A 15827-nucleotide genomic window follows, 5' to 3' on the forward strand; every position below is an offset into this window, starting at 1 on the left:
TTCTTCAATCAGTAGTGATTTAGAGCATTTTTTCATATGACTATAGACAGTTTTGATAACTTCATCTAAAACTGACTTCATATTTTATCAATTAGGGAATGGCTCTTATTCCCATAAATTCGACTCTCTTCCCTATGTATTTGAGAGATGAGGACTTTATCAGAGAAACATGCTTCAAAAATTTTTTTCACAATTATGATTACTAAATGTATTTCCCTCCATTCTGTTACCCTCCCCCATTTATTCTATTTTTTTCTCCTTTTACCCTATCCCTCCTCAAAAGCATTTCCTTCTGACTACCACTTTCCCCAATCTGCCCTCCCTTCTATGAGCACCACCCTTTTCTCTTATCCCCTTCCCCTCCTACTTTCCTCTAAGGTAAGATAGATTTCAATATCTAATTGAGTGCATATGTTATTCCCTCTTTGAACCAATTCCAAGGAGAGTGAGGTTCAAGCATTTCTCACCACATCCCTTATCTTCCCCTCCACTGTAGAAGTTCTTTTTGTGTCACTTTTATGTCAGATAATTTACTCCCATTCTGCTTCTCCCTTTTTTTTTCCCCCAGTGCATCAGCCCTTAATTTTATTTTTAAAGATATCATCCCATCATATTGAACTCCTGCCTGTGATTTTGTCTATATATACTCCTCCTAAATGCCATAATATTGAGAAAGGTCTTATGAGTTATAAGTATCATCTTCCCATGTAGGAATGTAAACAATTTAACCTTCTTAAGTGCCTTAAGATTTCCCTTTCCTGTTTACTTTGTTATACTTCTCTTGATTCTTGTATTTGAAAGTCAAATTTTCTATTCAACTCTGGTCTTTTCATCAGGAATATTTGAATGTCCTTAATTTCATTGAATATCCATTTTTCTCCTGAAGGATTATACTCAGTTTCACTGGGCAGATGATTCTTGGTTATAATCCTAGTTCCTTTAATTTGCAGAATATCACATTCCAAGGCTTCCAATCCTTTAACTTAGAAGCTGCTAAATCTTGTGTTATCCTGATTGTGGCTCAAGGATACTTGAATTGTTTCTTTCTAGCTACTTGAAATATGTTCTCCTTGACCTGGGAACTCTGGAATTGGACTATAATATTTCTGGGAGCTTTTATTTTGGGATCTCTTTCAGGAAGTAATCAGTGGATCCTTTCTATTTCTATTTTACCCTCTGATTCTAGAATATCAGAGCAGTTTTCCTTTATAACTTCTTTAAAGATGATGTCTAGGCTCTTTTTTAGATCATGGCTTTCAGGTAGTCCAATAAGTTTTAAATTATCTCTCAGGTCAGTTGTTTTTCCATTAAGATATCTCACATTGTCTTCTATTTTTTCACTCTTTTTTTTGTTTGTTGATTTTTCATAAACTCATAAGCTTCCACTTTCTCAATTCTAATTTTTAAGTAATTATTTTCTTCAGTGAGGTTTTGTATATCCTTTTACATTAGGCCAATTATATTTTTAATGGGTTCTTTTCTTCAGTGAATTTTTGTGCCTCTTTTTTCATTTAACCAATGCTGCTTTTTAAGGAGTTCTCCTCTTCAGTAAATTTCTGTATATCTTTTTTCCACTTGGCCAATCCCATGTTTTAAGGCATTCTTCTCCTTATTGGATTTTTTGTACCTATTTTATCTATTCAGTTTTTTAAGGTATTCTTTTCTTCAGTATTTTTGTGTCTCCTTAACCAAGTTGTTGACTCACCTTTCATTATTTTCTTGCATCACTCTAATTTCTCTGCCCGATTTTTCCTCTACCTCTCTTACTTGGTTTTTAAAATTCTTTTCGAGCTCTTCCATGATCTGAGACCAATTCTTATTTTTCTTGGAGACTTAGAATGTAGGAGTTTTTACTTTGATGTCTTCTGAGTGTGTGTTTTGATCTTCCTTCTCACCATAGTAACTTTCTATAGTTAGATTTTTTTTCTGTTGTTTGCTCATTTTTCCTGCCTGTTTCTTGACTTTTAGCTTTGTGCTAAAAATCTTCTATTGTGGAGGGTGCACTGTCCTGAGCTTCCTGCATTTTCATGCAGCTGTTTTTTTATACTTACAGGGAGCTATAAGTTTTCAACTCTTCCAAGCGGTAGGTGTGTTTATTATTCTCCTGGCAAGTGCTCTGCTCTGTGAACAACCACAAGCATTTTTTCTGCCCTGGAACTGTGAGGAGGGAACTGTGACTGCAAGCTCTGGTGTACTAGTTAGTGTTCCTTCTCAGCTTGGGATGCCACCCAAGTCTGCCACCTGGATCCAAGTATGGGCAAAAGAGTCCTTCCCCCAGTGCCATCAAAGAAACCCCTATTATCTCCTTCTGACCAATTGTTCAAACCCTTACCATGTATAGACTGAGTGCTCTAAAAGCAGTTGATGATAATGATTCAATCACTCCCAAGGCCTGCTTCTGGCTTGGTGGAGCTAGTCTGTACTGGCATTGCCTTTAGTGGATTGCACTCCACTCTCACCATGGTGCAACAGACCTTTCCTGTCAAACTTCAAAGTTGTGTTAGGCTAGACAACGATTTCACTCTGTCCTTTTGTGGCATCTGTCACTCCAGAATTTGTTTTAGGGCATTATTTAAATGTCTTTGGAGAGGTTTTGGGGAGAGCTCAGGTAAGTCTCTGCCTTATCTCCACCATCTTGCTTCCACCTGCTTAAAGTTGTTATATACTTAAAAAGAATACATAATAGATATCTGCAGTTCCATGTATAAACCTCTTTGTTCTGCTATGTATTGGGGGGAACAATTTTATTTGGTGTTTGTTAAATTCAGAATTAAAATAACCTTCAAAAATAAACAAAGCTTCCAAAGTAGAGGAAATGTGAATCTCAGCTTTCTATCTTTGATTCTTTTAGGAGCTAAATGCAGAAATTGACTCTTGTTAGTGGATTGTGCACCGTTATGTTCACTGTTTTTTCTATTGTTTTCCTAGAAACATGTATATAAATTAGGTTTTAAGGGTTAAGTAAAGAGATGAAATTATATCTGATGAAAAAAGAGGAGTCTTTGGACATGACAGGTAACATCCACATTCCAAGGGTGGAGGACAGAGGAGAGAGATCAAATATCTTCTCCTTCCTCTTGCAGTAGCTCAAAAGCTGAAGTTTTTTCCACTTTGTACAAGTAACCCTCAAAAAGATATGGCTCCAGTACCAATACCTTTTTTTAAATTTGCATTATGAATATATTTCTTCCCTTGCCCCCTACCCAGGTAACAAAAGTTAAAAAAAAAAAAGAAAGAAAAGTTCAAAAAAGTTAATCAGAATTTCAAGTATGTCCAACAGCATTTGGTGGGGGTTTGGGGAGGACTTTAATTTTTGATAGTTAAAGTAACATGTCTACTTTAGCTAGACAAAATTCCTCATATCCAGTAATATGAATTCTAAAGTAATTCTTTTTCATTTGGATGGAAGATAATGTTGCAAGTTTCTTCAAAGCATTTTTATTTTTAACTAAATTATTTATTTTTAGTTTTCAACAATCACTTCCATAAGTTTTCAATTTTCTCCACCTCCTTCTTAAAAGCATTTTAAAAGGATGGTAGAATGAATTAAATTTGACATTGCCCAAGTTAGCAGGAGATTTGAAACTATAACCCACTCTATTCAATAGAGATGCCAGTCTTTCTAAATATCAAAATATGGTAAAACCTTTTAATGACAGATCCTAAGAAAATGAAAACTCTCTAGTAATTCCAGTGTAGTTTCAATGGCAGTGACCATTTCACCCTGGAATACTGTTGTACAAATTGAAGTGGCCTTTTCAAAATTCAACCAGGTGTGTGTAGGGTCCATTGGTATCCAACTTTAATACTTGTTTGTTCCCATAAATTCAATGTCTCACCACCATATATATTGTCAACCCATTTCTGCAAAGAAGCGATGGCTCAACTATTCTCTTTAGAGTAAATTTCATCATTTTAATTACACAGTATTCATTTTCTTAAAATTCACACATTATAAATCATATATATTGTTTTCCTTGTTCTATTTACTTACTCTTCCTTCTCTGAATCCTTCACATTTATATATTTTTTTACAGACAGTAATATATTCACTTATGTTCACTTATCACAAATCTATGGGAGTCTATGTTGTTTTTATTCTTCACTACCATGGAAAGTGAAACCTTTCTTTTCTTATCAGATTTGATTTAATTATTATTCCTAGAAGTAAGACTCATTACTTCCAGAAATTTGCTAATAGGGAACAACTCCCTGGTTAGTTCACTATAGATATAGAATGACTCCTTAGAGAGATGACCAGGAGAAGATAGAAGAAGAAAAAGGAGAAGCAGGAAAAATTGGAGGGAAAAAAATTGAGCATAAGAGGAATCAGAAGAATCTTTGTTTTCTGATTTTCACAGTTTCCCTTCTGAGTTGTTATTTTTAGGCCACAAGCTCTTTTAACATATAGTCCCCATTGGCAGGGAACTAAGTCACTCACACACACATTTATACAGACATAAATATTAGCAAAAACATATCTGTAGACATTGTATATGTATATATATGTATGTATGTATATGTATGTATATATACATACACACAAAGAAAATATTCAAAAGGTAAAGAGATAAGCTACTTATTAAAGGTTGACTGCAAAAGTGGATTATAGTTGAATACAATTGATAGGTTGATTTTGTAGCTAATGCAAAGAACTATGTGACTACTAGAGAAAAGTCCTTTAGCTGCTTGGAGGCTGGTTGAAGGAAAGCAGAATCCTCCCCAAGTGTGAAGTTGCTTGGGTTTATTGGCTTTTAGTGCCATCTACAGCCTAAAAGAGAAAACCTCTCTTTTCAGAGGATTGTCCATATTGCTCTTTACTGCCCTCTCTGACTTGAGGGAAAAACTAAGGAGGACTGACAAGCTGTGTATCTGCTTTGCTTTAAGCTATTTAAATGTATTTTTGCTAATTAAAAAACATTTTTAAGGGGCAGCTAGGTGGCACAGTGAGTAAGAGTACCGGCCCCAGAGTCAGGAGGACTTGAGATCAGTTCCGGCCTCAGATACTTAACACCTACACAAAATAACTGGCCGTATAACCTTGGGCAAGTTACTTAAGCCCAATTGCTTAAAAAAAATTTTTTTTTAAGTACAACACTTTCCTAGTCCCTAGCCAATGGTAGCTGTATGTTTAAAAAAAAAAAAGTTTGACATTGCTTCAGTGGCGCAAGGGTAACAGAGGAGTAGCTTTGTCCAGAGAGCTGTAAAGACCAGAAGGCAAGCATATAGTGGAGAAGCAGTTTTGTCAAGCATATAATGTATGGTGCAAACTATTCTCTAAAGGGACCAAGGATATGAGGGCCTATAGTATAGAATTATGGGTTACCCTAAGCATATGGAGACCCTGTGTCTCCCTGCTTTCTAGTGTTGTTTATTTGTCTGTTCTTGCAGAAACAGGTTTTGAATTTTATCAAAAGCCGTTTCAGTAATTATTGATAGATTTAATTACATAGTTTTATTATTTGTATTATTAACAGGATTAATTATATTGGTAGTCTTCCATATATTGATCAAACCCTTTGCTGCTGATATAAACTCGTCATAGTAAGTTCTCTGTCTAATATGTTGTTTTACTTTACTTGCTAATATTTTATTTAAAATTCTTGCAATGGGGTTCATTGAAATATTGCTCTATAGTTTTCTTCCTCTGCATTGTCTATCTCTGATTGAGTTTTTTTTTGTTTTATTTATTTGTGTGTGTGTTTATTTATTTTTTATTAATTTGTTTGTTTTCTTTTAGTTTACAGGATTCACTTCCACACTTCCTTGAGTTTCACATTTTGTCCCCCTTCCTTCCCTCCCCCCCCCATGGCAGCTTATAGTCAAGTATAGGATCTGTAAATACTTTCACATTATACGTTAGTCAGGTTATAAGGATGGATTGTACCAGCTGGAATGAAAAAATGGTAAAGAGGACATAAAACCAAATAAGAGAAGGAAAAAGATCAGGTATTTTGCTTCCACCTGTATATAAACTTAGTTCTTTCTAGTTCTTTCTCTGGATGCACATATTTCTCTCCATCATGAGTCTTTTGGGATTGACTTATATCACTGCATTGCTGAGAAGAGTCCAGTCTATCAAAGTTGGTCATCACATATACGTTGTGTCTATCTGATTGAGTTTTTTAATCATATTTTAAATTATACTAGCTGTTTATTTTATTTCTAAAAAACAGCTCTGAGTTGTATTATCAATTCAATTTTTATTTCAATTTTATTAATCTCTTGAATTTTCAGAATTTCTACTTTGTTGCCGTTTGGGGTTTTTAATTTGTTGTTTTTCCATTTTTTTATCTGTATACTCAATTCATTTATTTGTTCTTTCACTTCTTTTTTGTTGATGAACTGTTTAAAAGATAAACATTTTTCCCAAAATTTGTGCTATCTGTATCACATTTGTATATATTGTCTTACTTTGTAATCTTTTAAGAAAATTTTCTATTGTTTCTATAATTTATCTCTTGACCCTCCAGTTTTTTAGGTAAATTTTCAAAATTATTTCTTCAAAATTTCTTTATTAGATAGAATTTTTATTTCAGTGGGATCAGTAAATGATGTCTTTAATGTTCCTGCTTTTCTGTGTTTTTCAGGAAATCTTTATGCCTCAAAATATAAGATGTCATCTCTATTTTTTTAAAGTTTTATGTTGATCTTTAACTTTTTTCTTGGTTATCTTTTGATCAAATTTATCTCGGTCTGGAAAGAGCATGTTGAGGTGCCCAAATATTATAGTTTTACCATCTATTTCTGCCTGTAATTTGATTATTTTTTCCTTTAATAATTATTACATATTGTGCTATTCAGTGCATGTGTGTATACGTATATTTGTAAGTAATAATATTGATTCATTAGTTAGGAGGCCTTTATTATGTACTTTCCTCATTTATCTATGTCATGTCTATATGTCTTATTAAAAAACATTATTGCTACCCCTACTCTTGAGCTCACCTAAAGCATAACAAGAGTTTGCTCCAGAACATTATTTTAACTCTATGTGAATCTTTGTTTCAAGTGTTTCTTTTAAATAACCTATCATTGGATTCTATCTTCTAATGCATTCTGCTATCCTCTTCTTTTGGGGGGAATATTCATCCTAATCATATATATAGTTATGATCTCCTTCATCCTGTCCCCTTGTATATTTTTCCTCTCAGCTCACACCCTTCTCTACAAAAAAGATGGCAAACTATGATGAAATTGCTTGACACTTGTGATCTATAGAATAAATGTTCTGTTTTAGTTCTGTTGCATCTCTTCCTTTCGCCTTGCCCCATTGCTAATCTTAGATTTTTCTTTTATTTTCTACTCCCTTCACATTCCATCTTTGATATTTGAGTTTGTTTTGCTTATAATGATTCCTTTACCAGTTCTGTCCTCTAAAGCCCTTCTCTGTCCCTCTCTTTTCCCTGTCCTCTCCTTTTTTTTCTTTTGAGTTTAATGTATTTCTATACAAAAATTGGGGAGGGGGCGGCAGTGAAGTTGTAGGGCAATGTAATTGTGTTCAATAATCCTTTATCCAGTTTGTATGAGAGTTTCACAGGTTTCTCATTCTTAACACCCTTTATTCAAATATTCAACACTCTTCATCTTATGAATCTCTCTTATGTGATAGTGATTTCCCTATCCTTCTTCCTCCCTGGTTCAGCTAAGTCGCTCAGTGGATAGAGTTCTGGGCCTGGAGTCAGGAAGACTCATTTTCATGAGTTCGAATCTGGCCTCAGACACTTGCTAGCTGTGTGATCCTGGGCAAGTCTCTTAACCCTGCTTGCCTCAGTTTCTCATCTGTAAAATTAACTGGAGAAGAAAATGGCAAAGTACTCCAGTATCTTTGCCTAGAAAACCTCAAATGGGGTCATGAAGAGTCAGACATGACTGAAGCAAACGAACCTCCTCCTTACTTTAGTCCCTCTCATTTTTGTTTTCTTCTGAGGCAATTAAACCAAAACAAAACCACTCACAGGTTCTGCTCTATTTAAATGGTTATAGCTAATAATAATAACTACATCAAAATGATAATATCTAGTACTGATAGATTTTAAGTTTTATATGTTATCTCATTTGATCATAACAACCTTGTGAGGTAGGTCCTATTATCATCCCCATTTTACAGATGAGGAAACTGAGATTGAGAGATTAAATGGCTTGTGGAAAGTCACACAGTTACTTAATCTCTGAGGGGAGATTTGAATTCAGATCTTCCTGACTCCAGGTTTAATACTCTATCATTTATTTCTTATCCCCCATTAGCATATAAAACATTCATTTCCACATGGTCTTCTCCATTTGAACAACTGTATGCATCTTTCTGGTTTTCTTGGCTCCTGGATGGATTTCAAAATGTCTACATAGATTGAGCCTTTTCATTAGAAATGCTTGGAAATGCTTTGTATTATTAATCATTTAATATATTATTACTCATATAGGATTATACTTAGTTTTACTAGAAAGGTTTTAAGTCTTTAGTTTTTGTTTTTTGAAATATCATTCTCTCCTCTCAGCTGCTAAATTTTCTAGGATCTTAATTATTGCTCCTTGTTAATTAAACTTTTTTTTACACTGCTTATAATATATTTTTTTCCTTTGACCTGGAAGCTCTAAATTTTGGCTATTTTGTTTCTGGATGTTTCCAAAGGTAAGCAGTAGGTTCTTTCTATTTCTAATTTATTCCCTATTCCCATGAGTTCTAGGTAGGTTTCATTTATAATTTCTTGAACTATAGTGTCATGAATTTTATTTTTGGTGATGGTTTTCATTAATTCTTAGATTCTCTCTCCGCCTATTTTTCAGGTTGAATTCCTAATTAGGAAATTATGAAATGAGAACAGGTATGCCTGGTTCTTTGTGTACTCACCAGGAAAGACCATCATGGCACTGGGGAGAAAGGTTTCAATCATACTTTAATAAGGTACGGTGGGTGCAGGAGCAGATGGTACAAAAAGTTCAGAGACAAATGGTACAAAAGGGGTGGGATACAGAAGCAGATGGCATGTGGAAAGGGATGGGGTCATGAAGGAAGGCAGGCTGTATGAGGAAGAGAAAGGGGAAGGGAAGAATGATTTACACAACCATGGGAGCACTTGAACAACATGGACCCTTAGGAAATGAAAGAGTACTTAAGGTGCAGGAAATTGGGGTCTCATTTTTATAGTTTTGGCAAGGTATCCCCTAATTTTTATTTGTGCCACTTTGGGGTTACTTTATTAATATGTAAGCATCATCTAGAAATTATTAGCAAAATTTGGTGTTCTCCTGATCTTACTGTAGATGTCTAGAGATTACCTGAGATTTACATATTATAGGGTCAAAAAGTGTTGATTTTGCACATTTCAGGGTGCTATTTTTATTTAATATATGATACAGTCTGCAAATTATGCTCCTCTGATCCTTGGAACAGTCTATAAACGACTTCTAGGTTATCCTTTGAAATCTTACTTCTTATTATTGTTACTTTATACTGGCTAATTATAAACTTACTATACAAACCAGGAGGGTGTGATAAGGAACATCAGAACCAGTTACAATTTTGACACAATTTACCCCCTTGGTCCCCTGACCACCTATTATGGTAACACACTGCCATGTCTATATAGTAATCAAACAAAATCACAACAAGCACAATAACCACTATAACTTCAAAGGATCCTTGCAGGAATTCTGCCCATTTACCTAGAAAAATCCAGGAGAAAAGATCAGTGAAAACACTAATGGACCCTCAGCAAAATGTTCTTGATGTCTCATACAACAGGAATATAGTCTGTTCTGATTCCCAAATGAAAGAGTCAGGCTTGAAGGTTACTCAATAAAGAATCCATTACACTACCCAAGGGAGGAAAATAAAATTTTAGAACCTGATGAATACAACATTCCCTTTTAGGTTATACCCAGAAATATTTGGGATTTCTTTAATCAATCAATCCACATTTATTAAGCACCTACTATATATACCCATAATATTCCCCAAAATTTGACTAATCAGGCTGAAACTTCAATTTTCTTAGGGTTGACTTCTCAACCATCTGATCTAGGGTCCCAGCCGCCATGGCTTCATCTGGCCAGATTAGCATCATCATTCATGTAGTGGTGTATATCCCTACCCACAATAGCAACAAGAAAGAAAATATTTTTCAAGGCTATGCCACTCAGAATGGGCAGTATGAAGTAGAGTTCAGGTAGAGTGGGGAAGGAGGGTGAAGGTATACTAGACTCCTTGCAAGATAAAAAGAAAACTGCTCTTGATTAGTCCTGTATATAGGAACAAAGAAAAAACACATTAGTGAAGTCAATAACCCCTTAACATTCACACTGGGCTCAGGCTACCTGATTTACCATATTAGTGAGGTCAAGAACAGCTAAAGTGATGGGAATGATGACTTTGTGTCCTTATAGTCCATTATAAGCCAATCGGTGCCATCCTTCTTCTCAGAGGGCACAAAGTTGTAAGGAGAAATGGGATAAAAAAGTTTTTCTTCATTTCCATCACTAAAGAGAAAAATATCTTTAACCCTACTTGGGGGTGCGAGGAATGTCCAAGCCATTGTTGCTCAAACCTCCTAATATTCTTTAGTTTTAACAATAACAGACTGGTTAGGCAACTCCAAAGGTCTCCATTTTGCCCTGTCCTCTAACTATATAATAATCAGCACAATGCGTCCTGAAAGGACCTGTATTCATATCTTTCCCCAAGATCTCACAATATCCATCTACACAAAACATTCATTTTGTTTTGTTGTTGTTGTTGTGATGTCATTTTTCGATCATGTTCAACTCCTTGTGACTCCATTTGGGATTTTCTTGAAAAAGATACTGAAGTGTTTTCTTCATCAGCTCATTTTACAGATTAGGAATTGAAGCAAATAGAGTTAAATGACTTGTCCAGGGTCACACAACTAGTAACTGTCTGAGATTGGATTTGAACTCTCTAAGATGAGTATTCCTGACTCCAGGCCCAGCTCTCTATAGACTGCAACACCTAGCTGGTTAGCCATCCCAATTGTGTCCTAGATGCAGGATGACAGATTGGAGGGTGTCTTCCACCCACTTACCCTGATGAAGGATGCCCATTTTCTCAGTGGTCTGTCCCCTGTGGAGGGAAAAAAAGCATGGAAGGAATTCTGATTTTTATAATAATCAATATGATACCATAATCTATACTAATAGATTAGATTTTTCAGAATTCCCTTTTCCAGTTTGTAAGACTCACTTCAGACTCAGAATACAGCTTGAACTGGTCAATCAGACCTTGACAAGGTTTATAATCATGGCATCCTTCTATCTGCATACCTAGAGTGAAGCCAGTCAAAGACTGTAGAACCTTTTCCCACCACAGAGCTTTGGTCCTGTGACCGACCAAGTAACATCCCCCAAGGACTTGAGCAGTATTGCTTTCCTAGGACTCCAGAATTGTTGTACTGTCTTCCATTTGTGGGTTTGTCACGAGAAACCACTCTGGCCCTGGAAATGATTGTTTGTAATCCACCTTCCCCTCTCCCTTCCCATTTGTGATTGATGTATATAATCTCTGTCTTCATTTCAACAAGGCAGAATTCTGATCAGGAGAATTCCGAAATTGCAAATCTGTTTCTCATAATTAATTAACTAAATGGCTACCTGATTACTGGTATTTTGTCTCTGGACTACTGTTTTGTCAATCTCCCGTTAGAGACGGGCCCTGTAAAATCCTGTTAACAGTCTATTTACTGAATGGTTTTTTTAAATTTATTCATTTTTAGTTTTCATCATTAATTTCCACAAGATTTTGAGTTACAATTTTTTTCTCTCTCTGTCTTTCCCCTACCCCCACCCCAAAATAGCAAGCCTATTGAATAACCCTTTCCCCAATCTGTTCTCTCTTATATCCTCCCCCTTCACCTTCCTAACTTTCTAGTAGGGCAAGATGGGTTTCTATACCCTAGCACATGTATATGTTATTTCCCAGTTGCATGTAAAAAAATTTTTTTTTAAACATTTGCTTTTAAAACTTTGAGTTCCAGATATTTTTCCCTTCTTCCTCCTCACCCACCTCCACCAGGAAGATCAGCAATTCAATATAGAGTGTACATGTACCCACATCATTTCCATAGTATTTATATTGTGAAAGACTAACTATATTTCCCTTCATCCTATCCCACCCCCCACTTGATCTATTTTCTCCTTTGACCCTATCCCTTTTCAAAAACATTTGCTTCTAACTACCCTCTCCCCCAATCTGCCCTCCCTTATATCCTCCCCCCTCTTATCCCCTACCCTGCTATTTTCCTGTAGTGTAAGATACCCTATTGAGGGTGTCTGTTATTCCCTCCTTAGGCCAAATTCAATGAGAATCAGGTTGTCCCATTCCCTTTCACCTTTCTGCTCTTCCCCTCCATTGTAACATTTTTCTCTTGCCTCTTTTATATGAAATAATTTACCCTAATTTGCTCCCTTTCTTCTGCTACCAATAAATTCCTCTCTCACCTGATGATGATATTTTTTGGATATCATTCCTTCCTATTCAACTCATCCTGTGCCCTCTGTCTATGTATACGTGAATATACAAATGCCCACACTCACATATATTTGTATATACATACATATATGTATATATATGCACACATATATACATATATATTCCCTTCAACTATCTTCATACTGAGAAAAATCTTATGAGTTACAATTATCATTTTTCCATGTAGGAATGTAAATAGTTCAACTTTAGTAAGTTCCTTACGATTTCTTTTTCCTGTTTACTGTCTCATGCTTCTCTTGCTTCTTGTATTTGAAAGTCAAATTTTCTTTTCAGCTCTGTTTTTTTTCATCAAGAATGCTTGAAAGTCCTCTATTTCATTGAATGACCATATTTTTCCCTGTAGCATTATACTTAGTTTTGCTGGGTAGGTGATTCTTGGTTTTAGTCCTAGCTCCTTTGACTTATGGTATATCATATTCCAAGCCCTTCGATCCTTTAATATAGAAGCTGCTAGGTCTTGTGTTATCCTAATTGTGTTTCCACAATGCTCAAATTGTTTCTTCCTGACTGCTTGCAGTATTGTCTCGACCTAAGAACTCTAGAATTTGGCTATAATATTCCTAGGAGTTTTCTTTTGGGGATTTTTTTCAAGAGGCTATTGGTGAATTCTTTCAATTTCTATTTTGCCCTTTGGTTGTAGAGTATCAGGGCAATTTTGCTTGGTAATTTTGTGAAAGATGGTGTCTAGGCTTCTTCTTTTTATCATGGCTTTCAGGTAGTCCAATAATTTTAAAATTATCTCTCCTGGATCTATTTGCCAGGTCAGTGGTTTTTCCAATGAGATATTTCACATTGCCTTCTATTTTTTCATTTGTTTGGATCTGTTTTATAGTATCTTGAATTCTCATAAAGTCATTAGCTTCCAATTGCTCCAATCTAATTTTGAAGAAGTTATTCTCTTCAATGAGTTTTTGAAATGCCTTTTCCATCTGGCAAATTTGGTTTTTTAAAGCATTTTTCTCCTCATTGGCTTTTTGGACCTTTTTTGCCATTTGAATTAGTCTATTTTTAAAGGTGTTATTTTCTTCAGTGTATTTTTGGGTCTCCTTTAGTGGGCTGATGATTTGCTTTTCATGATTTTCTTGCATCATTCTCATTCCTCTTCCCAATTTTTCCTCCACTTGTCTTACTTGATTTTCAAAATCCTTCTTGAGCTCCTCCATGGCCTGAAACCAATTCATATTTTTCTTGGAGGCTTTTGATGCAGGGGTTCTGATTTTGATGTCTTCCTCCCACTCCATGCCTTGATCCTTTTTGTCTCCCCAAAAAGTATTCTATCATCTGTTTGTGCTTCCTCTGCTTGCTCATATTGGCAGCCAATTACTTGACTTTTGATCTCTTTGCCACGGTAGAACTCTGCTTCCAGAATGGAGAGAGCTGTGTCCCAAATTGCTGGGGTTTTTGCAGCTACCAGAGTTATTTGATGGGAGCCCTCTCTACAACCCCCACACACTCTGGCTCACCTGGTCACATGCCCCAGGACCACCACCCAAGACCACGATCTGGATCCAAGCAGGACAAAGCAAGAGTGCTTAGCCTCTGAATGGTCTGTTGGTCCCCCTACAATCTGCAGTCCAGGAGCTCCAGAAGCAGCCACACAGCAGTAGCTGCAGTCACTGTGCCTCCTCTACTTCTCGCTCTGGGGGTAGCAGCCAGACTGCACTCTTCTATCCTCCCCTGAACCAACCAAGTTCCACACTGACCTTTTACTTTGTCTTTGGCATTTATGAATTCAGAAGTCTGGAAACCGCTACAGCTGCTGGTGATTTACTCTCATGAAGCGCCCTGGCGCTAAAACCGAGGCTCAAGCAGGACTGCCCTTAGCTCCCAGCTTGCCACGATGGACCCTTCCTGCCAGCCTGCCAGGTTTTCTTCAGCAGGAGATTTGTTTCTTTCTGTCACATTGTGGGTTCTGTAGCTCTAAACTTTGTTTAGAGCCATTTTTTACATGTATTGGAGGAGGTGGAACCCAGAGCTACAAGGAAGTCCTGTTTCTACTTCACCATCTTGGCTCTGCCCCTTTTCTGAACGTTCTGAGTCATTTTACTTGTAATTTTCTTATACTGGCACTCCAGCTTCTTAGAGTAGCTAATAACAATCTGGGAATGTTAGTGCTGACTTTGTCCTAACAGTTTCCTCTATCACACATTAATCAAATTTCCCCACATCAGTGGGGATCTTTCCTGTATTCCATATGACTCTCCATATGCCAACATTTCCCTATCTCACCATATAATCAGCCTGGAAAGTATGATTTAAGTTGCAACATTCAACAAATAAGGAACTATTAAGAATAAAAGATGCCATCCAAGGAAAATATAATTGATGAGATGACAAGAGCAAGGGATAACTATTTATCCATTTCTTCCATTGATATCTTTGTGATGTCAAGGGAAGTGAAGTATCCTGTTATCCTTGGATAACAGGAACAAGAGTCACATAGGATGGGCAGATGTGAATGAGACTAGCATCATTGGAGTAAATACCCACTTTCATTTAGATTATAGATCCATGTTAGTTATCTGAGTATATTTCTAAGTTATTGATGAGGCTGAGAATTTCCTCATGCATTTCTCTCCTCTCTTCCAATTATGGAGAATTCTCCCATTATTTGGGGGAAAGACTAGCTCTTTTAAAATTTTCCATCTGTGCAACACTAAACATACAAATCAATACATCTTGTAGCTTATTTTTAGAAGAAAAATATAAGAAACTCTAGCACCAAAGAGTAGTTTCTATGGTAACCATCATTGCCTCCTGGTCTGTCCAGCTTTGCTAAATTTAATTTTAAAAGGTACCACTTTGTATTATTTAAGGGAAATTTAAAGGAAAATTCTTTTTAAAGAAAAATTTACAAGCAAGTCAAGTGAGCACTATGAATTGGGATGAGCTCAAGGGGGTACAAAGACAGTATTTTAAGTTTAGCCTTGAAATTAAAAACCCCGTGTGTTCCTAGGTAACTAGGAAACTCTCATAAGAGAGTTACCTGAAATTCTCTTTTACACTACACTATTTCACAAGTTATATACAGGATTAATAGTGTTGCAGCTCAGAGTTGTGTGAGCTGTTTCAGTTTTGAAAGAATTCAATCAGACCTTCTCTTTAGCCAAAGAGAGCTTTATTGATGCAAAAGCATAGGGGCCTGAGATTCAGCAAAGGAGCTAAACAAAGGCATTGATAAAGGAAAAGGACCAGACTTATATACACAGATAGTTACACAGCCTATAAGATGATGATGTAATTTTAGGGTTTCTAATGGGGGTTGGAGATTTAGGGACCAGATAAGCACAAACAAGGTGAGGAAGGTGGTTGCTTGAAAGAT

This window comes from Petaurus breviceps, unplaced genomic scaffold (assembly GCF_028583685.1).
Source record: "Petaurus breviceps papuanus isolate PSGF00001 unplaced genomic scaffold, PetGlider_PUasm1.0 164, whole genome shotgun sequence".
NCBI classification, from domain to species: domain Eukaryota; kingdom Metazoa; phylum Chordata; class Mammalia; order Diprotodontia; family Petauridae; genus Petaurus; species Petaurus breviceps.